The sequence below is a fragment of the Phoca vitulina genome, unplaced genomic scaffold, assembly GCF_004348235.1.
Source record: "Phoca vitulina isolate PV1807 unplaced genomic scaffold, GSC_HSeal_1.0 scaffold9, whole genome shotgun sequence".
Taxonomy (NCBI): domain Eukaryota; kingdom Metazoa; phylum Chordata; class Mammalia; order Carnivora; family Phocidae; genus Phoca; species Phoca vitulina.
In genome coordinates this window covers 30029469-30057382 of record NW_022589712.1, presented here as the reverse complement: position 1 = coordinate 30057382, position 27914 = coordinate 30029469, and the positions used below count along the sequence as shown (strand labels likewise).

Genomic DNA, 27914 nt, shown 5'->3' with positions numbered 1-27914 from the left:
CGCTCTCGTAACTGAATTCATCTTCCTGCTGATACCGAGACTGGGATGTTGTCTTTGACAAGCACACCGGTAGAGGCCTTTTGCAAGGACGAAGGCTTTCTGGCAATCCCTTAAAATTTACTTGGCTGTCAGTCAATGTCATTTGGGGGGAAATCCATTAGGTTGTTATCAGAAATCTCATTGAGACAGTAAGCTTTGAATAGGGACTTTGCCCTTCTTGTTTCTATCTCTTGGAAACTGGCCTAGCAACTCTGCCAATCACCTTGCATCTTAGTTCATTGTCTTTGCCACAAACTCTATCCGATGATAGGGAGAGAAACAGGCGGGATTGTAAAGCCAGGTTACAGCTTCAGACTCTGTCCCCTAACTTGTGCACCATTCAACTGGTATAATGGGAGAAATTACCTTTTTCAATTGGTAAGGGGGCGCAGGAGAAGATATCTGAGAAGAGTCCTGAGGAATGAGACATCCCTGACTCCATTGCTCTGCTGGGTCTCTGCATTCCTGGTTAGTGTATGAACCTTATGGGGGGCAGAAAATTTAGTTGTTTCAATTGGCAGCGTAGATATTATCTGATCATGATCAATATAGGATAACTAAACCCCTGGCAGAAAGGACTCCTCTTAACAGCTATATAAGTAGCACCCTACCATTGCCCGTCTCTTTCAGAATGGCTCTACTGAACCAGTTTGTCTCTCTCATAGCACTAAGGGAGCAATAAGTAGCCAATAGCCTTAGTAGGCATAGCTATCTGTTGTGAAGAATCGCTGTTTGGTTGTTTTTACTTAGCAACCCACTGCAGGCAAATGCTTTCATAAATATAAAACTGCATGCTTGGATTCCATATTAATGTCAAATTACTAGAAGTTTTGAAATGCTCCTCTCAATTTCTATACTTACTTCATTGCTGATTTCACTGCAGTTTACAAACTGGCTTTGGTCCATATGCCACATTTTAAGTAGTACTGATCTAACAGATAAATCTCACTATTTTCCCAGCCTCGGTATCAATTTATGTGTAAATGGGGAGTCTTGGTTTGGAACATATACTGTATATTCTAACCTTACCTAGCACCTGAATAATGAATAATATTATAATCTTACCTGGCACCTAAATAATGGAGCATATTCTAAGACCAAGGAAGCTCACAGACTCGACCTCATTGTCTTACTTCTTTCATCATGAAGTGAATTCCTTGGGCAGAGGAATGGTGTATGGGCTAATGTGATAGTGTATAGACATTCAATAGGTCTATGGAGAATGATGCTTGCAGAAAAATCAAAATCCATTTCCAGAATGTGGAACTGTTGTAGTGAGACAAATCGTTGACAAAAATCGTGTGACAAAAGGGATTCCAAAACAATTGACATGCTTTATACCAGGTATCTTGCTAGTCCGCTGAAAGAAAGTTGCCTCATAAAGACCTTAAAATTGGTCACAAGTGCAGGAAAATTGACTTTTCAGCAGTGACACTAATCACTGGATTAGGGCCTTTCCCTTGTTATTCCCTTGGTAAATCAGACCATGTTATGCTACAGCTTAAAACACTTCACTTCCCCTAGCACTTGGAAGAAAATCCAATCTCCTTTCTATGTCTACAAGGCATGAGGTGTAAGGCCTTAGTCTCTCTCCAATTTCATCTCATGTCATTCTTTCCCTCGATTTGATCAGGATGCCCCATCCACTCTAATGCTCCAGCATAGCAAACTCTTAGCATCTTGTTCCCTCTGCCGGTAACACTCTATGAACATCCCTTCCACTCCCATCCCTTTCAGTTAACAGCTGATGTTACCTCCTAAAAGTCATCTCCTCACTAACATACAGACATCTTTCCAATCAAGCTTCTTGTTTATTTTCTTCACTTACACCTAACACAAGCTAGTTATTTAATATTATTTGAAAATGTTAGTACAGAAATTGAAACAAAATGGAAATTCCATAAATCTACAGGGCTTTTAAATGCTCAGATATTTTTCTGAACAGAGCGGGAAGCAAAAGATCAAGAGGCATTCTTGGAGACCCAATAAATAATAATATACCCAAATGGTTGCATACTCCCAAATCCTCTGAAGTCAGCTTTCATCTTTTCTCCCAAAAGGACAGTGGCTTTATCATTTTTCATCCAGGAGTCACACCAATCAGAGGCCAGGTACCCATGATTCTGCCTTGTTGCCTTTTATTAAATCAGAGCTGTCCATTGGCCTCATCCAGGGTCAGAGGCTTCTGACTACAGCAACTGAGCTCGGGAACAGAGGCCCGTGCCTGCCTGAGAGTAGGGCTCCGGGGGCGTCTCAAGGTTCTGCACTGCCTGGTGCTCCCCAGGCCGTTACTCGAGTCTCGCTCCTGCCGGTAGCGTCTCTCAGGCCACCCCCCGAGGGCTCATCGGGCCCCAGCGCGGCCGTTCAAACTGGCGAGTGTGCGCCTCCCGGGGTCCCCGGATCATTCCAGGGCTACTTGAGCGCAGAGTCGTGGAAGGGTCTCAGTCCCCAGGCGCCCAGCTTGCGAGTGAGCGCCCTCCTACGCCCGTTGGCCTGAGCCACCGCTCTGCCCGGCGCCCCAGCCCTAGCCTGCAGCAGCCCTCTTCCCCCGTCCATCCTTCCTGGATCTGGCTACACCGCGAAAAAGCCACTGAAGTGCTTGGGCTCCAAAGCGGAGCCCTGGCCACAAACCCAAGTTGAGTAAGGAATAGCGAAGGGAGAGGCGACAGAAGTATGACCTAATCTCCCTGCCCTATCTTTCTATCTATCCATCTATCTATCCATCCATCCATCCGCTATCATCCCCTGTCGCTGTATTTTAGGACTAGAATTAGAATTCCTTAATGAAAGCTTTATCGCGTCGTAAATTAACGTGTTTATCTGAAAAAGCGAAAGAGGACTTTTTCAGACAGAAAATGTCTTAGAAAATAAATTTAGTTGTTGAGAACTAGTTTTGCTAATTAAACAGTGGACCTTTAAGTTGAATGAGCTAACGAGAAGGTTCTATGGTTTTGACAAAAAAATTTAAAGTCCTTTTATATTATACTGTATGCCAGGAATTACGTACTTAAGTTTAGATATCAGCTAAAAATGTATAAAGGTCACGCAGTTTTTTTCTAAATCTTTTTAGACGGTCCTCAAGCAAAATACGTCCAGCCCAATTGCTGTCCCTGCCCCCAATACCCGGACGTCGCCAAGCCCAGGAGCGGGAGGGGCCTGCCTCACGGGACGAGGAAGGAGGAAGGGAAAGTGGGGAAAGGGGCGGGGGGAAAGTGACGGGAGCAGTGAGAGCCGGAAATGACTGGCTAGTGAGGAACCCAGGGGCACCCTGTCCGGCGGCGCTCTAGCCTCCGCGCTCTGTCTCTATGCTCCCCCCGCGCCTGGTCTATTTATTGTCGCGGGGAAGAAGCGGCCGCCCAGTACCCGGAACAACAAAGCACGAAAGACGGAGCCCGAGCCTCGGGGGCTCCTAGCAACGGGCCGGGGCGGGAGTTCCATGGAGACTGGGGAGCGCGCCCGCCTCATCATCATCCTTGTCCTCCAGCTTATCCTTCGCGTCCGACGTAACCGGCAGCAGCGCTGCCGCCGCGTTCTCTGCCGCCGCCCCCTCTTCCCACGGTAACCCCGTAGGCGACCCTGGGCGGTGGGGAGCGCGGGCGACTGGGCGGCCTGAGTGCCGGGGGTGGTGTGTGAGAGCCGGGCCGTGCTGTGGGTGGGAGGTGTGGGGGCGGACGACCCGAGGAGAGGAACTAAGGTGGGGGCAATTGGTCCGGGGGCCGAGGGAGGGTCCACTTCTTAGGAGGACAGGGTGATATTTGGGGAGCTCATCAGGGATAACGGCGTGGGGGCGGGGCGTCCCTGCCTGCGAGCGTTATCGAGCAGGGTGTAGCATAAGAAAAGAGGTATTTTATTTTTCGTGTTAGCCATCCCTAGGAAAGACAGGAGAAGGGTGATTCTCCATCCGTCTCTGTGAAGCTCTCACCCAGAGAAAGAAGGATCCTGCAAAGATGCTAGGGGTCCATTGCTAACCAGAAAACTTCCAGCGGCCTCTGCCGCGGCGGGAAGGCTCCCAAATAGCACCTTCGCGGTTCCTGGTGCTGGCAATGCCAACAGCCCCGCTTTATTATTATTATTGCTATTAACCAAGTTAGGTTTGATGAAGAGTCTGGAACTAAGGAAGATAAAATGAATTGTGGGTTGGGGTAAGCAAGGATAAGAATTGGGATAAGCGCTTAATGATAGCCAGTAAGAGCCCTAAAAGTAAATTTAATTGGGAATGACGGTTTTTAAGACTCCTTCTGCAGAGATGTGCATCTGCGGGCTCTGTCAGTGTGCTCATTGCAATAAGACTCACACTGCAGCCAGTCCACATCTGTGAGCTCTCTGGCTGCATCTGTCACCTGCAGTTCCAAAGCGACACTGGCAGTTAACCAGCGTGGGCTTGTGTATTTAGGGTTAAGAACAGTGCCGTAAAATTGGTTCAAGGAAAAAAAAAGAAAAAGGAAACAGACTTGGTTTGATTTTTGTGTGAAGAACCAATTAGAGAATCCCTGAGAAAATTGAAAAAGATAAATGTAAGGAAAAGACTTAGCTATTGGAGCATAATCTGCTGTCTGTTAAAGTTTCAGAAAATGGCAGTTCATTCGAATGGAGAAGGGACTTTTATTGATATCTGTTCTGAAGAATTATTCACAATCTGATAATGTCCAGTTACATATTTATCAGCTTATATTACCTTTTTATGCTTTACATCACTATTTAATGGTTTTATACTTTCCCAAATCATTCCAGGTCAGTAAATGAGGTTTCCCTGTGGCATACTGAAAAGGCTACATATACCTACTAGAGAATATCATTTTTGTGTCCAGTGAGAATAAAGCTCTTTATATAAAATCGAGGATTAAAGATGAAAATAAAACTGATAAGTCAGAGAGGCAATTATGTCAACCACAGCCTCTGTTTGTCTCCCGCTTTTTTTTTTTTTTTTTTTTTTTGTTAAGCCTGGCTTGTCTTAAAACAAAATGTGTCATCCTTATCCCCAGCCCCCTCTTTTCATACTCTCTGCCATCAAAATCAGAAACTGTAATGATCTGCTACTAAGTGCTCTTGATTGGTTGACTGGTGCCAGAATAGAGTTTTTAACTCAGGCATTTTCATGGAATTGAGATGAATTGAGGTTCAGTGTCTCTTGTTAAAGGAAGTTCACGGATGTGCAAAGAGGTGGGCAGTTTCCTTTAATGGGAAGTATATACATTGGGAAACTTAAAATTGCATTTTAGGACTCCTCAGAGGAAAAACACAGTATTGTCACCTTTAGGTGAATGAATCAAGGACTGTTGTTTAATCTTTTCATAAAGCTGTTCTTCTGTGAAGGATATCCTGGGGGATGACCACACTTGAGGCTGTTGGATGTTGAGTCCCAAGATTTTCATAGTGCCTATGAGACTTAGTGAATTTCCTCAATCTCAGGGTTGCCATCATACTTCACCTAGACCTGTTTGTGTTTACCTCTGTCCCTTCTGTGTTAGAGTGGGGGTCAGGCCCTAGCTTCCACCTTTAGTAACAGTCCCAATTTCTGCGTTCCCTGCTCTCTACGGCAACGTTCCCGGTGTTGGGTGGTGTTTTAGTTCCTCTCCTTATTTAATCATGTCAAAATGATTTTTTGTGCTATATGTATTATTTGTTTCTTATGGAGTTTTCAACATATGGGGTTGGCCTATACATCTTTTTCATTAATGTTACTTTGTTGTATTTTCCTTCTGTATCCCTCCCCTTTATTTGGAGAATTGGAGTGGTCATGTCACATGTCTGTATTCATTCTATTTGTGCAATACAACAGGTTAGGAGCCTCATGCCGAGACTCAAAAGACTGTATTGAAATAAGGCGTGTATGAAATATTGTAACTTTTCAGAATTAAAGGTGTTTTAGAAGTTCACGTGGCAGTATTATAACTGTAGACATAGTCACTTTTTTAAAGGTAAGAGAGTATTGTAGATTTTACTGCATGCTTTTAATTGAACCTAAGATTTTCATAATTCTTATTCTAAAACACTTTTCTTAACATTAGTCTTTTCTGATTATTTTTGCATCTGAATATTTGACTGAAATTAGATTTTGCCAAATTTGAGGGAACAACTGAAGTGATTTCCACATATTTTTCTTTATGTGGAAAATTTTTGTCTCGAAATTTTTGTGGATGTATGGTAGTTCCCTGTTTATCTGTGGTTTTGCTTCCCATGGTTTCAGTTACCCCTGGTGAACCATGGTCTGGAAGCAAATGATCCTCAGAATGTTAATAGTAGCTTAACACTAGGTCACAGTGCCTACATCGTTCATCTCACTTCATCTCAACACACAGACATTTTATCATCTCACATTATCACAAAAAGAAGGGTGAGTACAGTACATGAAGATATTTTGAGAAAGACCACATTCACGTAACTTTTATTGCAGTATATTGTTATAATTGTTCTGTTTTATTATTGTTGTTAATCTCTTACTGTGCCTAATTTATAAATTAAACTTTGTCATAATTATGTATGTATAGGGGAAAACGTACTATGTATAGGGTTTGGTATTACATAGTTTCGGCATCCACTGGGGTCTTGGAACATATCCCCCACAGATGAAGGGGACCTACTATATACATATATAGAATGTGCAGAATTTGCTCTAAAGTAGAACAAATACATGTGCAATATGCAACTGAATATTTTTAGAGTGTTATTTCTTATGGATGTGGCACATCATTTAAAATAAATATTGTATAATCTAGTTGAGTGGGTGTCAGTGTTGTTTTTAGGTGAAGGATGTCTGTAATAATCTGGTGATTGATTTCCTTCTGTTGCATCATCGACCATGTGATGAAATTACTATTGCTTTGAAAAATAAAATTTAAATTGACTTTAGAAGAATTTATAGTAGAGTATTTTCACAGTGTCTCTAACCGAAAACCTGTAGTGCTTTGAAAATATAGCTGTGTTGTGACATTTAAATTAAAAAACAAGGATTTCCTGAAATTTGTATTTATATTTGTTGCACCTTTTATATGCCTGATGCCACGTCAGGTATGTACAGCTGGATGAAAGGTGTTTCTTTTCAGGTGCTTTTTGTGCACTTGTAGATAGCAGAGAAATGCTGTACATGAATACCAAAACACGACACACAAATGTGGATTTTATCTTTTTTTAATTTTATTTTATTACGTTATGTTAGTCACCATACATTACATCACAAATGTGAATTTTAAATCCTTTGTTACTTTGGTGCTGTTGGTGTACAGATTTCATCATGCCTGCTAAATTAGAAGTTTCTCGAGGATCGGGACCATGAGTTGCTATCCTATTGTATATTAATGTCATGCATGTGTGTTCATATTTGAAGATTAACATTTTAATAAAAGGATATATACATATTTATTCTTCCACTTCAGGGAGTTGTCTGATAGATGAGGGGAATCTTTCAGATATCTAATCTAATTAGTAATCTAATTCTTGTTGCCTACAATTTCAACTTTTTTATGCTGGCTACAAGTTATAAGCAGCAAAAATTTCTCGTACATGATTAGGGCCTTTTTTTTTTTTTTAAACCAATTCAAACGATAAAAATAATGATTTACTGCCTTGAGTAGATGCAATCTTTTCTCTTGTCCCAAGAATACCACCTTGAGCAGTTTCAAAAAGGAGAAAGTATGTGTGTGTTTGAGGTCTTTCCAGGCCACGTATGCAAATTTGACTTTTGTATTGTGATACAGCCTTTTATTAAGTAGGGAGATGGAGTGTGTGTGTGTGTGTGTGTGTGTGTGTGTAGTTGTGGAAAAACCAAGATTCCAGAAGTATGTCATTAATGAAAAAGAAACAGGTTGTATCCGAAATTACATTCATCTGGTTTTATCTTGTGACTGGTGATAAAATTCAAGGTTTGGTTTAAGTGGCTTGTTTTGTATGGGAGACATGCTGCTAGGGATCCCATTAAATGTTAAAAAATACAGTAATGTAAATTTTGGGACAGTTCAGATCGGCCTTCATGCAAGAATCAATAATGAAACTGTTTAAAATTTCACCAAAAAAATGCAGCACAAAAGTTTGGCTGGCGACTTTGACCACACAGGATTCATTCATCAGTCAAGAGTATTGCAAATCAGAGTGGATGTTGAGTTTTCTCAGGACATGTGTGGATGACTCTTAGTATTTTAAGTCGAAAATTTTTTATTGTTTAAATAATTCCAAAGAATCAGGTGCTAACCTCCTTTTGCTGATAAATTACAGGTATTTTCATTGTGAGGCAGAACATTTTTGATCAAAATCAGTTATGCTTTCTTGGGATTAGGGTTGATACAACACTTAAGGGCATGGACTCTGGATACAGGTTGTCTGTGTTCAGCACAGTGGTTTTCTGCTTCTTGGTGATGTGGCCTTGAGCAAGTTATTTCACTGCCTGGATTCCCCAGTTTCCTCAACCACAGTAGGGGGTTAATATTAGTACTAGCCTGTGGGGGTTGCTGTGAGAGCTAAGTGTAAAGCGCCAGAACAATGCTCAGCATAGTGAGCTGAAAAACTAGTAGCTGATGCTCCTAGCAGCCTTACTAGGCAGCACATTAAAGGTGAACTGGCTGTATGCTTTGTTTCTTCCTTCTGGGGACTTTCTATTAAAGCACTGGAATTCTTGATTTGCGATCACTGACTGTTGGATTCATCTCTGCTGTTAGGTTTTGGGGGGAGGGAAGTACTTTGTTTTAATTTTGAATTATCACACAGGCATCTGGTTATCACTTACGGCAGATGGACTAAGTAAAAAGAGACATCTCTGTTTCTTGGAAAAGGAAGGCCAACAAAGCCTGGTCTGGCACCACGTTGCAGCTATTGAAATGCTATTACCCTGTGGACTTGACCACTTGTTTTGCTGTATGGTGCTTCTGAATAAAAGGAATAGACCCCAATGGTTTCATTTAGCAGAATTCGTCTTTCTTTAGAGGACACTATTTTTGCTTGTATAACCTGAAATGGTGGTAAACTCGAAACTTGTTGGTGTCTTTGTCAAGCCATTTAACTTGAGTTTTCTGTGTCACTATAAATGTTGTACATAGTAGCTTTCTTGTAATTTTAGAAGTAGCTGAAACTGCTGCTCTGCTCCAGTAATTCAGGTGGCTCAAGAGTGACTGCATACGATTGGAAAATTATTTGTTTATGGTAAGGCTGACACCATATACTGAGGCTTACCTAATCAGGGGAATAACTTGATAATTGTGGCTTTGTTTAGGCTGTTATTGAAATGGTTCGCTTTTTAAAGTTAAGTCCAAATGTTTTAGTTTAGTTATATGGACACTTGAAACTGCTGACAGAAAATAAATGTTTCTGCCTTTTCATTTATACAATGAATTGCAAACTGTTCTTTCCCTTTTTGGCTAATATCCAGCTCTTGGTTTTTAGCTGAAATAATATTTTTATAAAATGTGTATTACAGAAGTTTATATAAAACATACTATTAAAAATATGTTTTGCTTTAATTGTACAGGAGTAGAGTTTTACAACTCTTTCTTCCATGTTGTGCTGTTTTTGTTGGTTTTAATTGGTTTTTATACCTTTCCCCACTAAGAAAATTGGCCAGTATGCTTGTATTTGGAGATGTGGCTTTTGTTTTCCTGTTTAAAGAGAATGAAGTCTAGTTGATATTGCTGATTTAGTTGAGTAATCACTACGTTGGCCAGATTGATTTACTATTGATAAAGTATTGTTAACTTTATTTCCATAGCCATCATGGATTCTGAATCTGAAAAATACTGAGATAAGCAAAGAAATGGTCATGGCTAATTCACTGATATCTATATAGATATAGATATATTGATATATACATACACATTTACATATATCCTTTAATTTTAGATATTCTAAGGACTGAAGTGGGAAATTTTTACAAAAACAGGTCTCCATGGTGTCCATATTGCCCAGAATAAAAGCCTGTTTTGAAATAAAGGTTTGACTAACACATTGTTAATGTTTCCTTATGTTCTTTCCACCACACTTTCTTAGGGACAGGTGTTGCTGTCCTTGAGATATAAAGACAAAGCTAATGTGTAATCCAAAAGTATAAATATGAAGATGGGAATTTGGTTTTTGACTATGGTCAACATTTACAGAACCCATCATTGTTTGAACCTCAGCTAAGATTCATGAAACCTGAAGCTTTTGTGGAACAAGAACTACCCCATTCTTTTTAATTTTCCACATACTTTTGTTTAGCAACAAAGCCTTTTTTTTTTTTTTTCTTACCAGCTTATGGCTAAAGTGAGCTTCTTGACTATCTCCAGTTATTGTATGCATGTGTAACCTAGTGACGCTGTAACGAGCATCCTTTAACTGCTCATGGTGGATTGACCATATCCCAGGAGCTCCGCTGGTGGCAGGTGAGGGTAGATGTGGCAGGCACAACCAAGCTGAAGGCAAAGTCACCAGTTCATTAGACCTTCCTCAGCATGAACTTGGTATGCTAATCTCAAAGGTACACTAGATTTCTTAACGCAGTTCTCTACTCCTTTTTTGGTAGTGATGGGGGACCTAAAGTATGTGACACAGCTCAACAGTTTGTAACTGATAAAAAGCCATGGGAATAACACTTTTATCATCATCTTCTCAGCATATTGCTAATGTAAAGCTTTATGTTAGTATAGCAGAGAAAACCTTTAGCTGATCAGTGGTCTTGAAAATTCTGCTTTAGTGCATATTACAGTACTGCTTGGATAATTGTTCAATTTGTGTGTCCATTAAGAACATGTGCCTTTTAATTTACTCTTCCTAGGCTTTTTGCTTGGGGCCTGTTAAATTGGAAGAGTTTCAAATGTCTGAAGTTACATTCTTAATTTGTCTTTTGTTATATCCTCACTCTCATTTCCTAAAGAAAGGAACGATGGCTTTATCATCATACCCATTCAGTTGGATGATTGATGTGTGCTGAAAGTAACTGACCTGTTAGCTAGTCTCTAACCAGCTATCATGGAATGAATTTAGGATATGGATGTGTAAAGACCCTTGGGGTTAAAATGGAGAATGTAACTCTTAGGAGAAAGGGGAGGGAATATGTACATCAAAAGTGCTGAGGATCTGTATGTGTGTTTTAATTAAAACAATTCTTTCCTTACGTCAGAAACATGTTTCTGTATTTGTAAGAGCTCCTGAAACACAATTACCTTTCAGGATTTGGGGGTCTAAACTAATGACCAATAACAACTTGTTAGGTGTAGGAACACTAAGCAGAACATACCAGCCAGTTAAAAAAGGAAATAATAGGATGCTGCTAGAGAACTTGAGTGGTCTGGGGCTACTAAGATTCTTATTTGTAATCGTGAAAAATGTCTACCCTTCCTACTTATTCCCCAGCCCCATAATTCTCTCTTTTAATTGTCCTTATTCATTAAATTTAGCAACTCTTTATTGAGTCAATGACCAAGTGCCAGCTAAACCAAATTCTAAGGACACACATTTGTACTAAACAGTTCTCTTCAAGGAGTGCGGTGCCCACAGTCTAGCACACAGTTATGGTACGGACAGTACCTTTGCAGCACCCTCTGCTCGGAGTCCCTCTCTCAGTGTTTCATGACTGGTTCCTTATCCCACAAAAGATCTCATTTTAATAATTTGTCTTCTCTGAGGAAGTTAAGAAGCCTGCCTGCACCATTCCCCCTAGAGTTTCTCTCGTGTCATCTTATTTCCTTCATAACCTAGATCACATTCTCTCATTGTTTTAATTGCATGTCTGTTTGTTGTCAGATTCTACAGCTGCCGTGAGCGTGCCTTACCTGACCATTTTGTTCTGAGCTGTATGCCCGGTGTCTAGCCACGGTGCTTGGTTCACATCAGTTGCATATTCAGTGAATCCAATTACAAGTACGAACGAGTCTGTTGAAGCAGGGAGGAAAGGGCATCCTGGGCAAATACAAAATTAGGAAAAGGTCTGCTATTGCAGGAGAAATGGTAAAAAGTTGAGATTGTTAAGGTGTGTTGGAAGTGGAAGATTAGGTTACAAAAGGTAAATTGGAGACTTAGAGCTCACTGCGTTCCAAGCCAAGCAAGCTAGATTCTATTTTGTCCATGCAAGAGAGCCAAGAGACTTTTCTTTAAGCAGGGGTGTGGCACAATTAGGAAGATAATTCTGGTAGCTTATTTGGTAGATGGACTAGACTGTGGGGACTGCAGGCAGAGTTCCGTTAGAAGGCAGTCGCCATAAAGACATGAGAAAGCCTAAAATAAAATGCCGATGCTTTGGAGGCAGAAAAGAAGCTAGATGAAAATTTAACTGGGTAAAGAGAAAAAGAAGAGCTGAAGGATTATTCTGAAATCCGATTTAGGTGTGTGAGTGTTGGAGGGTGGCTCCATTGACTGAAATTAAGAATTAAGGAGACCACAAGTATTTCTGAGGGGACTGATTAATTTTGGATATGTTGGTTTAATTTAATGAATATGCCAAACAGCCAGTTAGGAATATGGATTCAGATCTCTGATAGGTTAGGATTGATGTAGGAGCCATAAACTCATAGATAGCAATTGAAGCCTGGAAAGCTTAAAGAAAAAAAGGATTTATGGCAGTGGTTTATAACCTTCGGGGATCTTAAACTCATTGAGAATATGAAAAAAAAAAAAAAAGCCTCAGGTATGCATCCAAATTTGTGTGTATACAATTTCAAGGAGTTCCTCACCTCTGGAACCTATTGTTGAGCTTTTCAGGGACTGTCATGGATTTCAGTTAAGTACTTCCAATTTAAGGAGCAGAAAGAAGTATTTGAGATGACAGGAGAACATAGGAAAGGTGTCTCAGAAGCCAGAAAATAGGGGGTGGTAAGGGAGAATTTTGAGAATCAAGAGTGCCCGGTGTTTTATTTTCTGGAGAGGTCAAGTAGGAGGGAGTTCCAGCTGTGACATCAGATTCAGCAGTGAACTTCGTAAACATCTCATACCATGCTGAGGACAAGGTAGATTGTGAAGGTTTCATGCGTGAATCAAGTTGAGGAAACAATGCATGGTAAACAGAGTGCAGAAGTCTTGATGTTCTCTAATGATAAACAGGCCTGATATGAGAATAGAGCCCATTTTAAGGACCTGCTGAAAGGGAAATTCCATTATTTTGATGACCTATTGTGGCGTTTCAGCCCAGTGGCTCTCAACTGGCTGCCCATTAGGAACAACTTAGAAACGTTTTAAAAAATTAGGGCTCTACAAAGGTTAGTTAATCAATATCTCTGGGGGTTGAGGCTTTTCATGGTGTTTATTTTATCTTTTTCTTAATAGTTAAGAACTAGTGTTCCAGTCAGAAAACTTCGTTATCACTCTTATGTTCTGTGTAAGAATCCTTTCTTTTACTTGTATGTTATCTAATTATGCAGCTTACTCTTGTGCTATTTTAAAATATTTTTAGACTTCTCTCACAGACCTTAATTTCCAGTTTAAAAAATGTTACGGCTTTCTTCTACTCTTTAGCTCCGTTCTCCATACTGACTGTTTTTCAGTGACACGGCCCCCAATTATTAAAAACCTGACAGCTCTGAGAAAAATAAGGAATTCTTAATGGTGCTTACATGTGGAAAGATTAATTCTCTAATCCTGTTTGCTTTTTTTAAAGTGTGTTACTTTTTTACTAAGTAGTAAAAACTATTTTTTACCTAGAAAAGTTTGAAGTCTGTATACTATTTTCCCACAGCTAACTTACTTCATAATTCTACCTTCCTTTTCTTAAAATGGCAGTCATGCACAACATAGACCTTAAACAGGTTGTCTACACTAGAGCACACAGTTTATATGAAGGGTAAACCTGTAAAAGCAGTTGAAAGGAAACTGTCAAAATAGAAAATTTCACATGTTGTGTTTTCACCTTGCCGTGCTTTCTCTTGATTAAATTCTTGATGAGCTGTCAGCATTTGAGTTTGAACCCTGTATTCCACTCCTGAATAAAAATCAGAATACAGAGAAGTTTGAGCTTTATGCCTGCCAAGCCTGACACCAACCAGACAGAAGCTGAAAGAGGGCTTGTTTGGTTTGTTAGCCACCTAGTGAGTTCACATGTACACTTACACAAAGAAAATAATAATCTTTTTAAAAGTATGCGCTTTTATTATCTTATTATCAGGTAATGGCTTGATTAGTCTCAGAAATTGTAGCTACTTGTGGGTAAGTTAGGACAAATATCAAGATTCTCTATAAAGTGATAAACTTACTAGTTTTTGAAATGATAGCCCATAATATGGGAAAATATAGACTTATAAGACCTGCTGGAGAAAATTGATGCCTTACAAGTGAAATGAAATGAACGTAATAAATTTCACTTAGAAATGAACATGATAAACAGTTGTGTTACAATTTAATTTCTAAATGTCACTCTTCTGTCTACCTGTGTTTGCCAGTACCCAGCTAAATAAAAGTTAGCAAAATACACATTTTGTAATATGTAAGAGACTTGTTCGGATTCTTTTCCCCTCTCTCTTCCTATTCCCTTTCTCCCCTAATCCTGCTCCCCCTGCCCCAAACCCCCCACAATCAACACTTGGTTTGAAATGATTCCATTATTATGGGGATTTAAAAAAAAAAAAATCACTGCTAAATTTATTTTTTTAAATACTAATTTTACTTACTAGATACATCAAAATTATATTCCTTATTTTTACCCCCTTGCTTTTAGACTTGAAGGAACATGATCTGTTTTTGTGTTCCAGAGCTTAAGGACCACAACAAATAATTGGAAATCCTTTCCATTTTTGAACATTTCTCTATTCATGGAAGAGGAAGCAAGGAGATTATAATTGTAGCAATGAGGATAGCTAAATATGAATGCTTACCGTGTACAAGTACTGTACTAAGTGTTTTGCATGAAATGTCAACTTTTGCAACACTCTGTGATAGGTACTGTTACCTGCCTTTTTTATAGATCAGGACATTGAGGCACAGAGGCATTAAATAACTTACCCAACACCACACTACTGGTAAATGGTAGAGTCTGGATTTAACCTAAATGATCTACTGCAGAGTCTAAGCTCTTATACTTGTGTGTGTGTGTGTGTGTGTGTGTGTGTGTGTGTATACTGCTTTTTGATCTCAAGCTAACAGTTAAGCTCTTGCAGACATTTTATTGAATGTGTTTGGTGTCTCGGGAACTATGCTAAGGCTTGGGTACAAAAATAAGTAAGATTTGATCATGTGTCTGAGGAGTCTATTGTCTACCAGGGAAATATAAATAAATAGGAAATTTAACTATAGTGTGGGAAAATGCTGTGATAGTGGTTTGCGTAGCAATATGGTAATGGGACTCAGGAGTAGGGATACCCTGGCTCAGTGTTAGGGATCAGATGTCTTAGTTCCTTTGATTTCTTATTTTACCCATCATGGTTTTTTAATTTTTTTAAGATTTTATTTATTTATTTGACAGAGAGAGACACAGCAAAAGAGGGAACACAAGCAGGGGGAATGGGAGAGGGAAAAGCAGGCTTCCCGCTGAGCAGGGAGCCCGATGTGGGGCTCGATCCCAGGACCCTCGGATCATGACCTGAGCCTAAGGCAGATGCTTAACCAACTGAGCCACCCAGGCACCCCTACCCATCATGGTTTTAATTACCTTCTATACTAGGGTTTTCAGGTTTTCACCTCTAATCTAGACTGACCTGTCCTGAGTGATGGACTCTTATCTGATTGTCTGCTCTGGACCTTCCTTTGGATGTCTCACAGGTCGTTCAATTCAACATTTCTCCAACAGAATCCTTACCCCTCCTTCTTTTCCCATCTCCTCTGCAACATGCTCTCCCTCCAGTGTTTCTGTCTCAGTAAATAGTATCTTAGGCCACAAACCTGGAGTCATCTTCCATCTCCCATTTCCTCTTCCCCATATCAGCCACAAAACTCTGTTCCCTCATCTCCCAAAAATGTCACTCTTCTGTCTGCTTCTTTCCATCTTCATCCACCCTGGTCTCCACTGCTGTCCTCTCTCACCAGGACTGCTCCACTAGACCCTGACTGAGTTTCCTGACCATTCTTATCATCCAGTCCATTCTCCCATTACAGAAGTGCCAGTGATATATTTTTAAAAAGCAAATACTTCATGTCATTTCTTGCTTCTCTTTTAGTTCCCCATTGTGAAAATGTGAATGCGAAAATCCTTAATATAGCCTAGAAGGCATGATTTGACCCCTCCCTGCATTTGCAGCCCAGTCTTGTGCCACTCTTTCTACTCTAGCCATGCCAGCCCTTCTTCATGTATGAATAGTTCATAACTCTCAACTCACTTCAGAGCTGAGAACACCTGCTATTCCCTCTACCAGGTCTTGTTCATGCTGGAGCCCTGTCCCCTAGCAGGAGGCCAACTGCTTAGATATCCAATTCATTGTTAGGGAATTGGTTGAATGAAAGTGATGCTGAGCTATAGAACAAATAGGAGTGAGCCAGGTGAAGAACTTTAGCAGAAGGAATAGTATAAGCAGGCAAAAGGGTTAATATTCTTCAACATATAAGAGCTTGCATAGATTAGTAAGGAATCTCAGAAGGAAAATGAACAAAGGATCTGAGACAGTTAACAGAGTAAATATGAGGAGTAATATTTTACAAGCTCACCCTCATTAGTATTTAAGAGGTTCACCCTCACCAGTTAATTCAATTTTGCTTTCTCTCATATCTCAGATTGCCAAAGACTTGACAAAATATTTTGTTGAGTAGACATGACTGCATATACATGTGATCTCAATCTTGTTTAATATGCAGATAAATAGAAGGATTCAGCAGCCTAGAAACATGTGCCTATATGAGCATAGTGAAAAAAAAACTTAGTAATTATCACTGTGGTAGAACTATGAATGACTTGTTTTTGAGTATTTTTTATGTAATCAGAAGATTATATCTTCCTTAAAAATCATATATTAAAACCATTTATTTGAAATACTAAGAAATCTGTCCAGTGGGTGCCTGGGTGGCTCAGTCAGTTAAGCGTCCGACTCTTGATTACGGCTCAGGTCATGATCTCATGGATCCTGAGATCGAGCCCTGCATAGGGCTCCATGCTCAGTGGGGAGTCTGCTTGGATTCTCTCCCCCTACCCCTCCACATGCTCGTGTGCACCCTCTTTCTCTCTCAAATAAATAAATATTAAAAAAAAAAAAGAAACGTATCCAAAATAAATTTTGCTCTTAATAAGGAATTGGTACACCTGATTTCTCATCTTTTTGAGTTTGATTCCCCAAATTTCAAGTTGTATTCAGTAAATTGTACTATTTCTATTCTTATCCACAATAATACATTAGTTAATGTTAGCATTGACTAATATGACATTACTTTAATTGAGCATATTATGATTTGTGAGGTGCTCATTAGTTCCTCAAAACAATCGTGATGAGTAAATGGTGTGCACTATTTACAAATAAGTGTAGGAACAGTTCAGAGCTAGCCCACTGTCACATAGGTTCTATAAGGATCCAGGTTTTCTTACTTTATAGGTAGGTTTTAGTACATAATGAAATAGTGAAATTCTTAAGTAGGCTACTGTTTAAACATTAATATGAGACGGATATTGGATTATGTACTTTTTTAAAGATATATTTATATATTTTAGAGACTGAAAGCAAACCTGAGTGGGAGGGACAGAGGGAGAGGGAGAGAGAATCTCAAGCAGACTCTGAACTGAGTGTGGAGCCCAACTCGGGGCTTGATCTCAGAATCCTGAGATCACGACCTGAGCTGAAACCAAGAGTTGGACCATTTATCGACTGTACCACCCAGGCGCCCCAGATTATGAATTTTTAAATCGCAAAATATTTTCTTAACTGGAACTTTTTCACAAGAGTGTAAACCATTGACTTATCTTTTACTAAGCACTCATTCAGAAAATCAGCATCATTTAAATTTTGCTCCACTACCTTTTAGGCACCATTACAAATATTTTTATTGACTGAGGCATAAAATTTTTTCCTTACTGTTTTTTTAAATAGATAGTTGCTGACAAACCCCCAGTTATTGTTGTTGTTGTTGTTAATTAATTTTCATTAAAAAAAACAGTATTTTTTTTTAGTTTATATGGATTTAAAAAATTGTAACGGTTCATGTTGATGCAAGTTATTTACATGAATGCTCCCTGCTTACTACTCTTCAGACTTGGTATTTAGATGAGTCATAGGTAGTAGGTGGAGGCAAAAGTAATGAAGATGCTTTAACTTTCTTTTTAACTTAATGTGATAATGGTTTTGTATATCAAATACTTTTACTTTATACTTAAGTATTTGTTAAATGTTTTATATAATATGGGTGGCATAATATATAATCCTTTCCTTTGGAAAGTACAAGAGTTTTTGAGGCCAGGCCTACTGTTAGTAAAGTTTGTTTCCTGTAGCTGAAACACAAAAATGCCAACCCTAAGGATGGGCCCCTAAAGTCTAAGCTCTTGTGCCATGCACGAAAATGTCCTCCTTGCTGCCACACAAGCGAAAGGGTTGCAGTTTTGGTCGTGTGCCTATACTTTTGCCCCTTAGTGCTGCTAACAACTGTCTTCCTTTACTGCCCCTTTGAACACAAATGCATGTGGAAGGGAAAATGGGATGTTGAGAATTGGGATGTTAATTTAACTAAATTAACTAATTTAACTAAATTAACATAATAGCTCTTGAATTAAAATCAAAATTTAGTATATAATTCCTAAGTTTGTCTATAGCATGTCTGCATCTAAGATGTTAGAATCTGGGATTTTAGAATTAGATGGGATCTTAGAAACCATCTAGTCTCCTCTTCCACTGAATGGAAGACTCATTCTGTAACATCCCTAACTGTTGGTTAATTCTCTAGCCCCGCTGCCTCTTTTTTTGAGACTTCTCTTCTGTGGAGCCTACTGCTTTGTAGGTACTTGTTTATTGGTGTGGCTTTGTGAGATTTGCTTCCATGTAACTTTAACTGGTTCTATCATTTTCCTTTTTATTCAGATATTTGAGAACAACTGCTATCTTTTCTTTCCTGTGCTAAATGTCCTGAGACTTTCCTCACACAATTATTTTTATATTTCATAATCCTACTTTCCTCTGGATATCTGTTGTCATTGCCCTCTTTAAATGATAATATTAGGACATTCTAGAGGTTTCAGTCACAAAAAAGACTATTACGTCCTTTGCTCTGGGCACTCCTATCTAACCTAGCTTTTGTTTGTTTGTCTTTTAAGTAATTACAATTTCATGTTGCCTTAGTATGGCCTAGTATGAAGTAAAGTCTTTTTCTTAAATACCCTTTAAAATTATTATGGAAATTTTCAGACAGAATTGTAGGGAAAATAGTATAACAAGTACCCATATATCCCCTAGTTTTAACAATTGTTAACAATTTTAACAATTGTTCAATTGTTAAATTGTTCAATTGTTTAATTGTTAAATTGTTAACAATTAAATGATTTAATATATGTTAACATATATCCCCTAGTTAAACAATTCTTTAAATTATTGTTACTCTTTAACAATTAAGAAATGAAATAGTAACATGACATTTTTTGATCCTAAAATACAATTATGTCTACTATTCAAATCTATTCTGTATCTCAGAGTAGATTGTCCCAGTTTGTTTGATTCCTGTGGCAAGATGCCAACATCTAGGGAATCATCTGAAACCTTATCCAAATCTAATTGTTACTCAGTTCAGACAATGAAAAATGCTTGTATTTTAATGTAAATTATACACATGACATGCCTCCCTGAATATTTTAGTATGCATCTCTAAAAAATAAGCATATTTGTCTCCATTACCACTCTATCATTCCATGTAACAAAATGAACAGTAATTCCCCAATATCATCTATCACTCAGATACATACTGATTGCCCTCAAATATTTCTTACAGCTGGTTTGTTCAAGCCGGGATTCAGTCAAGGACCATGACAAACAGATGTTTTGCTCATCTTAGTAAAAATGTGGGCTTTAAAATTTGTCAGTGTTACATTTTATTTTATTGATATTGCCTCATTGGGCTAGCCCAGGAATTGAGAAGCTTTTTTTTAAAGGACCTGACAGTAACTGTTTTAGTCTTGTGGGTCATTTGGTCTTCGTCATAACTGCTTAGCTGTGTCACATAGCCATTAGGTAAATACTTGAACATGGCATGTTTCAATAAAACTTTTTTTACAAAATAGCCACTGGCCCATTGGCCATAGTTTGCTGACCCCTGCCTAACATGTTGTGATATCCATTTTCTCCATCTGTTAATGTTACTGTTCTCAGGCTTTGCATCAGTTCATTAAATAATACTATTTGATAATAAAATTCAACTACCTGTTAATCCATCAAACAGTAATAGCTACCATATAATGAACGCCTGCTGTATGCAATGTACTGGACATAGATAACTGTATTTAATCCTTAAAAGCACCTTGGGAGGTGCAGTGATACCACCAGTTTCCAGAAGACAAAATTAAGAAGTAAGCTATCTCCTGTACTATTAAACAGATGTGAAAGAACACCGTCTTTTTAGAAGGCAAAAACGTTAGTTTGGTCACAGGCATGTGTTGAGAGACTGTCAAGTAATCTGTTAGAAACTGGGCACAAAATGTCTGTTTCCTAATGTGCTATTTTGAGAGCTTCTTAAAGAATAGGAGATTACTTGGATGACATGCCTCACTTGTAGAAAAGAACAATTTCCAGGAGACCATGAGGGTTTGTGTTGTTTGCAAATTGCTCTATATTCTGTCTTCCCCTACTTCTGCCATTTCTCAAATCATGGATGGTAATTTTGTGGTTAAAGCGTTGGAGACCCCTCCCTCAGTATCCTCAGATGCAACTTGAATACACTTAAAGTAGCTAGATTCTACTTTTCTGTATTCTCAGGTTTATTTGGTTTTGTTCTTTTGGCTTTTTACTGGATTTTAGGGGTTTGCCTTGTTTTGATGACAGTGTTTATTGTAGCCTTTCAGTTTAAATATCTTTCCTGGCGTGGAAAATATAAAATGTAGTACAGACATAACTGGTTTTATTGCACTTTACAGATTCTGAGTTTTTGGCAAGTGGAAGGTTTGTGACAGTCCCACACCAAGCAAATCTATTGGCACCATCTTTCCAACACTTTGAAAAGTCTCTCAGTATTTTAGACTTATTCATTATTACTATATTTGTTATGGTGATCAGTGATCTTGGATGTTACTCTATAATTGTTTTGGGGCACCACAAAATGTACCCATGTAAGATGGCAAGCTTTATCAAGAAATATTGTGTGTGTCTGACTGTTCCACCAACTGGTTGTTCCCCTGTCTCTCTCCTCAGGCCCCCCTATACCCTGAGACACAACAATATTGAAATTAGGCCAGTTCATAATCCTACAGTGACCTTTAAGTGTTCAAGTGAAGGGAAGAATTACACAGCTCTCACTTTAAATCAAAAGCCAGATATGATTATGCTTAGTGAGAAAGGCATGTCAAAAGCTGGGATAGGCCAAAAGTTAGGTCTCTTGTGCCAGGTAGCCAAGTTGTGGATGCAAGGGAAAAGTTCTTGAAGGAAATTAAGAGTACTATTCCAGTAAACACACGAATGTGTGCTTTCTTGCTGATAAGGAGAAAATTTGAGTGGTCTGGATAGAAGATCAAACCAGCCACCAGATTCCCTTCAGCCAAAGCCTAATTCAGAGCAAGGCCCTAACTCTCTTCAATTCTGTGAAGGCTGGAGAGGTGAGGAAGCTGCAGAAGAAAGTTTGAAGCTCACAGAGGTTGGTTCATGAGGTTTAAGGGAAGAAGCCGTCTCCATAACAGAAAAGTGCAGGGTGAAGCAGCAGGTGCGGATGTAGAAGCTGCAGCAAGTTCTCCAGAAGATCCGGCTTGGATCATTCATGAAGCTGGCTGCATTAAACAACAGATTTTAAATATAGACAAAACAGCTTTAGATTGAAGAAAATGCCATCCAAGGCTTTCATAGCTAGAGAGAAGTCCATGCCTGGCTTCAAAGAATAGGCTCTTTTGTTAGGGGCTAATGCAGCTGGTGACTTTCAGTTGAAGCCAGTGCTCATTTACCATAACAGTTATCCTAGAGCCCTTAAGAATTAGGCTAAAGCTACTCTGCCTGTGCTCTGTAAATGTAACAACAAAACTTGGATGACAGCACATCTGTTTACAATGTGGTTTACTGAATATTTTAAGCCCACTGTTGAGGAATCAGAAAGATTCCTTTCAAAATATTAACTGCTCATTGACAATGCACATGGTCACCCAAGAGCTCTGATGGCCATGTACAACGAAATTAATGCTATTTTCATGCCTGCTAACACAACAGCCATTCTGCAGTCCATGGATCAAGGAGTCATTTCAACTTTCAGGTCTTACTGTTTAAGAAATACATTTCCATAAGGTTATAGCTGCCACAGATAGTGATTCCTCTGGTAGATCTGGGCAAAGGAAATTGAAAACCTTCTGGAAAGGATTCACCATTCTAGATGCCATTAAGAACATTTGTGATTCGTGGGAAGAGATCAAAGTATCCACATTAACAGGAGTTTGGAAGATGCTGATTTCAACCCTCATGGATTTCAACCCTCATGGATGACTTTAAGGGGCTCAGGACTTCAGTGGAGGAAGTGACTGCAGATGTGGTAGAAAAAGCAAGAGAATGAGAATTAGAAGTGCAGCCTGAAGATGTGACTGAATTGCTGCAATCTCATGATCAAACTTGAGTGGATGAGGAGTTGCTTCTTACAGATGAGCAAAAATGTTTTCTTGAGATGCAGTCTACTCCCAGTGAAGATGCTGTGAAGATTGTTGAAGCAACAACAAAGGATTTAGAATTTTACATACGCTTAGTTGATAAAGTAGTAGGTTTAGTAGATTGAGAGGATTGACCCTCAATTTTAAAAGAAGTTCTAACAGTGGCCCAATGCTATCAAACAGTATCACATGCTATAGAGAAACTGTTCGTAAAAGGAAGATCTAATCCATCTGGCAAATTTTATTATTGTCTTACTCTGAGAAATTGCCACAGCCTCCAACCTTCCACAGCCACCACCTGATCAGTCAGCAGCCATCAACATCAAGGCAAGACCCTCCACCAGGAAAAAGATTGACTTGCTAAAAGCTCAAATGATGGTTAGCTTTTTTTTTCGCAATAAAGAAATAAAGTATATACATTGATTTTTTTTAGACATAATGCTATTGTACACTTAATAGACTACAGTATAGGGCAAACACAACTTTTATATGCACTGAGAAACCAAAAAATTTATTTGATTTGCTTTATTGAGTTACTCACTTTATTATGGTGGTCTGGAACCAAACCCACAATATCTGCAAGGTATACCTGTAGTCTTTGATGCACTTTGTCTTAAGAGCCAGGAGGTGGCGGTGTTTTCCAAGCAATGCTTTAAGGTTGCAGTTTGTGATGGTTGCTCAAGTAATGTTTTTGAATACCGCTAGAAAGTCAGAGAACCTAAAACACAATTTGTTCTTATCCCTAAAATCATTGAGTGAGGAAGAAGCTGCTTCAACTTCTATGATGCATTTTTTTCTAAGACTATTTAAAATTTTTTAATGGATATACAATTGACATGTAACATTATGTTTCAGGTATACAGCTTAATGATTCAATATATGTATGAGTTACAAAATAATCACCACACTATGTCATTAACATCCATCACCACACATAGTTACAAATTCTTTTTCTTGTGATGAGAACTTTTAAAATCTCTCTTATCAGCTTTCAAATATAGGAAACAGTAGTATTAACTCTAGTCACCAGGCTGTACATTATATCCCCAGGATTTATTTATTTTATAACTGGAAGTTTGTACTTTTGACCACAATTATAATGCATTTAATAAAAAGCTAGAAATATGACATTTCCTGAAGTTAGGACAGGTGCAGTTTTGAACTTTGCTTTTTATTACAAGAAAATATTGGACAACTCATAGGCATTTACTTGAGACACAGGACAAAACACCTCATTAAACCATGGGTGGTGAGAAAGTTATTGATAATTATATTGAAATCAAAATAGAATTAATTTTATTTTTCTTATAGTAATTTTATATATATGTTGTTTTACTACACTGTACAAAAAAATAGAAGAAAATTATTTGTTAATACTCATGAAAAAACTATTGGAATCTTAAAATTTGAGATGAATTTTTATTTCTACCATGTTTGCTTTTTTTAGTTTTACTATTTCTACTTTTATTATTTTCTTCCTTATATATTTATGGTTATTATTTACTTGATTTCTTGGATCAAATGCTTAAGTCATTTGTTTCCAAGCTTCTTATTTTCCAATAGGTATTTCTTTCTTGTTTTTAACCTTTTCTTTAATTGAAGTATAGTTGACATATACAATATTATATTAGTTTGAGGTGTACAACTTAGTAATTCCCCATTTATATGCATTAAAAAGTGCTTATGACGATAAATGTAGTTACTGTCTGTCACCATACAAAGTTACTGCAGTATTATTGACTGATATTCCCTGTGCTGTACTTTTAACCCCAGTGAATTATTTATTTTATAACTAGAACTTTGTACCTCTTAACCCCTTTGTATGTCACCCATCCCCACACCCACCTTCCCCTCTGACAATAATCAGTTTCTTCTCTGTATTTTTTAGTCTCTGCTTTTGTTGTTGCTTATTTGTTTTGTTTTTTAGATTCCACATATAAGTAAAATTTTTGTTTGATTAATTTCACATAGCATAATACCTTCAAGGTACATCCATGTTGTAGCAAATGGCAAAATTTCATTCTTTTTTATGGCTGAGAAGTATTCCGTTGTATATATACATATTCCACATCTTTTTTATCCATTCACTCATTGATGGACACTAGGTTGTTTCCATATCTTGGCTGTTGTAAATAATACTGTGATGAACATAGGGGTGCATATATCTTTTCGATTTGACGTTTTCCTTTTCTTCAGATGAATATCCGAAAGCAGAATTGCTGGATCATATGTTATTTCTATTTTTAATTTTTTGAGGAACCTCCATACTGTTTTCCATAGCAGCTGCACCAATTTACATTCCAACGAACAGTGCACAAAGGTTCCATTTTCTCCACATCCTCACCAACATTTGTTATTTTTTGTCTTTCTGTTAATAACCTTTCTAACACATATGCAGTGATAGCCCATTGTGGTTTTGATTGGCATTTCCCTGATAACTAGTGACATTGAGTATCTTTTCATGTGCCTGTTGACCATCAGTATGTCTTTTTTGGAAAAATGTCTCTTCAGTTCCTCTACCCATTTTTTAATCAGATTATTGTTTTTTACTATTGAGTTATAGGAGTTCTTTATATTTTTTGGATATTTACCTCTTATCTGGTATATGATTTGCAACTGTTTTCTCCCATTCAGTAGGTTGCCTTTTCATTTTGTTTGCTATGCAGAAGCTTTTTAGGTTAATCTATCTCCCACTTGTTTGTTTTTGCTTTTGTTGCCTTGGCTTTTAAAGTTAGATCCAAAAATCAGGGGCACCTGGGTGGCTCAGTTGGTTAAGTGTTTGACTTTGGCTCAGGTCATGATCTTGGGGTCCTGGGATCGAGCCCCGGGTCAGGCTCCTTGCTCAGCGGGAGTCTGCTTCTCCCTCTCCCTCTGACCCTTCCCCCACTCGTGGGTTCTCTCTCTCTCCCTCTCTCTCAAATAAATAAATAAATAAATAATCTTTTTAAAAAAATAAAGTTAGATCCAAAAATTCAATGCAAAGACTGATATCAAGGAACTTTACCACCTATTTTCTTCTAGTTTTATATTTCCAGGTTTTACATTTAAGTCTCTAATCCGTTTTGAGTTAATTTTTGTGTATGGTATAAGATAGTGTAGTTTTATTCTTTTGAATGTGGCTGTCCAGTTTTCCTCTACACCACTTATTGAAAGAGACTGTCTTTTCCCCACTGTGTATTTTCACCTCCTTTTTCATAAATCAGTGGACTGTATATGCATGGGTTTTATTTCTGAGCTCTATTCTGTTTTAGTGATCTCTGTGCCTGTTTTTATGCTAATGCCACACTGTTTTGATTACTATAGCTTTGTAATATAGCTTGAAATAAGAGTCCAGCTTTGTTCTTTCTCAAGATTGCTTTTATGGTTCCATACAAGTTTTAGAATTGTTTGTTCTGTTTCTGTGAAAAATACCATTGGAATTTTGATAGAGATTGCATTGAATCTGTAGATTGTTTTGTGGTGGTATGGACATTTTAATATTAATTCTTTCAATCCATGAGTATGGTATATCCATTTATTTGTTTATTTTTCAGTTTCTTTCATCAGTGTCTTACAGTTTTCAGTGTATAGGTCTTTCACCTCCTTGTTTAAATTTATTCCTGGGTATTTTATTCTTTTTGATGCAATTGTAAAGTGAGTTTTTAAAATTTCTCTTTCTGATAGTTGTTGCTAATGTATAGAAACAGAACAGATTTTATATATTGATTTTGTATCTTGCAACTTTACTGAATCCATTTATGTTATAGCTGTTTTGGTGGAGTCTTTAGGGTTTTCTGTATTTAAAATCATGTCATCCACAAAAAGTGACAGTTTTACTTTTTTCCTTTCCAATTTGGATGCATTTTCTTTTTCTTGCCTAATTGTTCTGGCTAAGATTTCCAATACTATGTTGAATAAAAGTGGTGAGAGTAGGCATCCTTGATTCGTTCCTGATCTCAGAGGAAAAGCTTTGAGCTTTTCAACATTCAGTATGATGATAGCTGTGGGGTGAATCTTTGTTAATATCCAGCACTACTCCCTTATTTTACAAGATAGATAAATTAATTGCAAGTGGTTTTTTTTTTTATTTGTTTGTAATGCTTCAAAAATGTGGAGTCTTTCATGTAGGATGTCTCTTTTTTAAGTACTGACTTCATATTATATCCTTGATTGAAAACCTATGAGAGCAATAGTATTTTCTGAGGCTGCTTGCCAGATTATATTTATGTAAAATATGAACATTGAGTAACTTAAGATGAACTAGGCCTGTGACCTCATTTTTAGAATTTAAGTTGCTAAAGTACAGACACAATCACCTATTTTGTATTAATTTCAAGGCTTCTTTGCATTCACCAAGATTTGCTTTACACCTACTCTCTTGACTTATTTTTTACCCTATATATTGCCCTTGTATTCTTCCCTTAATTTGTTTTAACCTGTTTGATGTAAAAAAAAAATCTGTGTGAAACAGTAAATTTGACATAGTTTCTTCATAGTTTCTCCTTAAGTAGTGCTTTCTGTAGCCTATCTCATGGGATGTGTATCCAGTAGGATTAGGTTTGGCAGCATATAACAAAAATCCAACATGTTCAGGCCTGATATGGAAATTGATTTTTCTCTCACGTTCATCAAGTCTGGAATTAGGAAGTGCAGAGATAATAAGGAGTTTCACTGTATCGGGGATTCAGGCATCTTCTGTCTTCCTGTTCTACTATCCTTATCACATAGTCTCATGATCCCAAATGGCTACTTGAGCTCTAACTCTTACATCCAAACTCCAGGCAATAAAAGTGAAGAAGGGTGGAAAGGCAAAGGGGTCTTTGCTGGCTTAGTTTGGTCACTCTAAGCAGTCTTTTCTTCCCAAAAGACACAAAACCATTTATTTCATTTTACATTTCATTAACCATGACAGGGCCATGTGGCCTCTTGGCTATGTCTGTTACCAGGGAGCCTTGAAAGTACATAGAGTATTTGATTTCTCCCACAGTGTACCCAGCTAGATTCCATTGGGTTCTGTTCATTGTGAAGGAAGGATAGAATGGATGTTGAGGTAAGCAACTAAGAGCTTCTTTACTTCACAGTTATTGCACAGTTTTTATAGGAACATAGGAAACCCAGTGAGGTCTAGGTGGCTCAATATCTGGTTTATAATATAATCATAGAAAATGATACTAAGGTATCTCTGCTCTGCCTGCTGATTTAAACTTATTTGATCTATATTAACTGTCATTTTTGTGTTATTGTTACCAGATACATGCACTAGGTACTTTTTATACCTTCTCTATAA

The 27914-nt window shown here is 38.1% G+C and overlaps 1 protein-coding gene across 1 annotated transcript in view; it reads left to right on the top strand.

Annotated features, from left to right (window-relative positions):
* Window positions 1-3317: 3317 nt before the first annotated feature.
* TBPL1 (TATA-box binding protein like 1) overlaps window positions 3318-27914 on the top strand; it is a 33643-nt gene continuing 9046 nt past the window's right edge. Inside the window, exon 1 of the mRNA XM_032407845.1 lies at window positions 3318-3597. The gene's annotated coding sequence lies outside the window, so the exon portion shown is untranslated. The remainder of the gene's footprint in view (window positions 3598-27914) is intronic.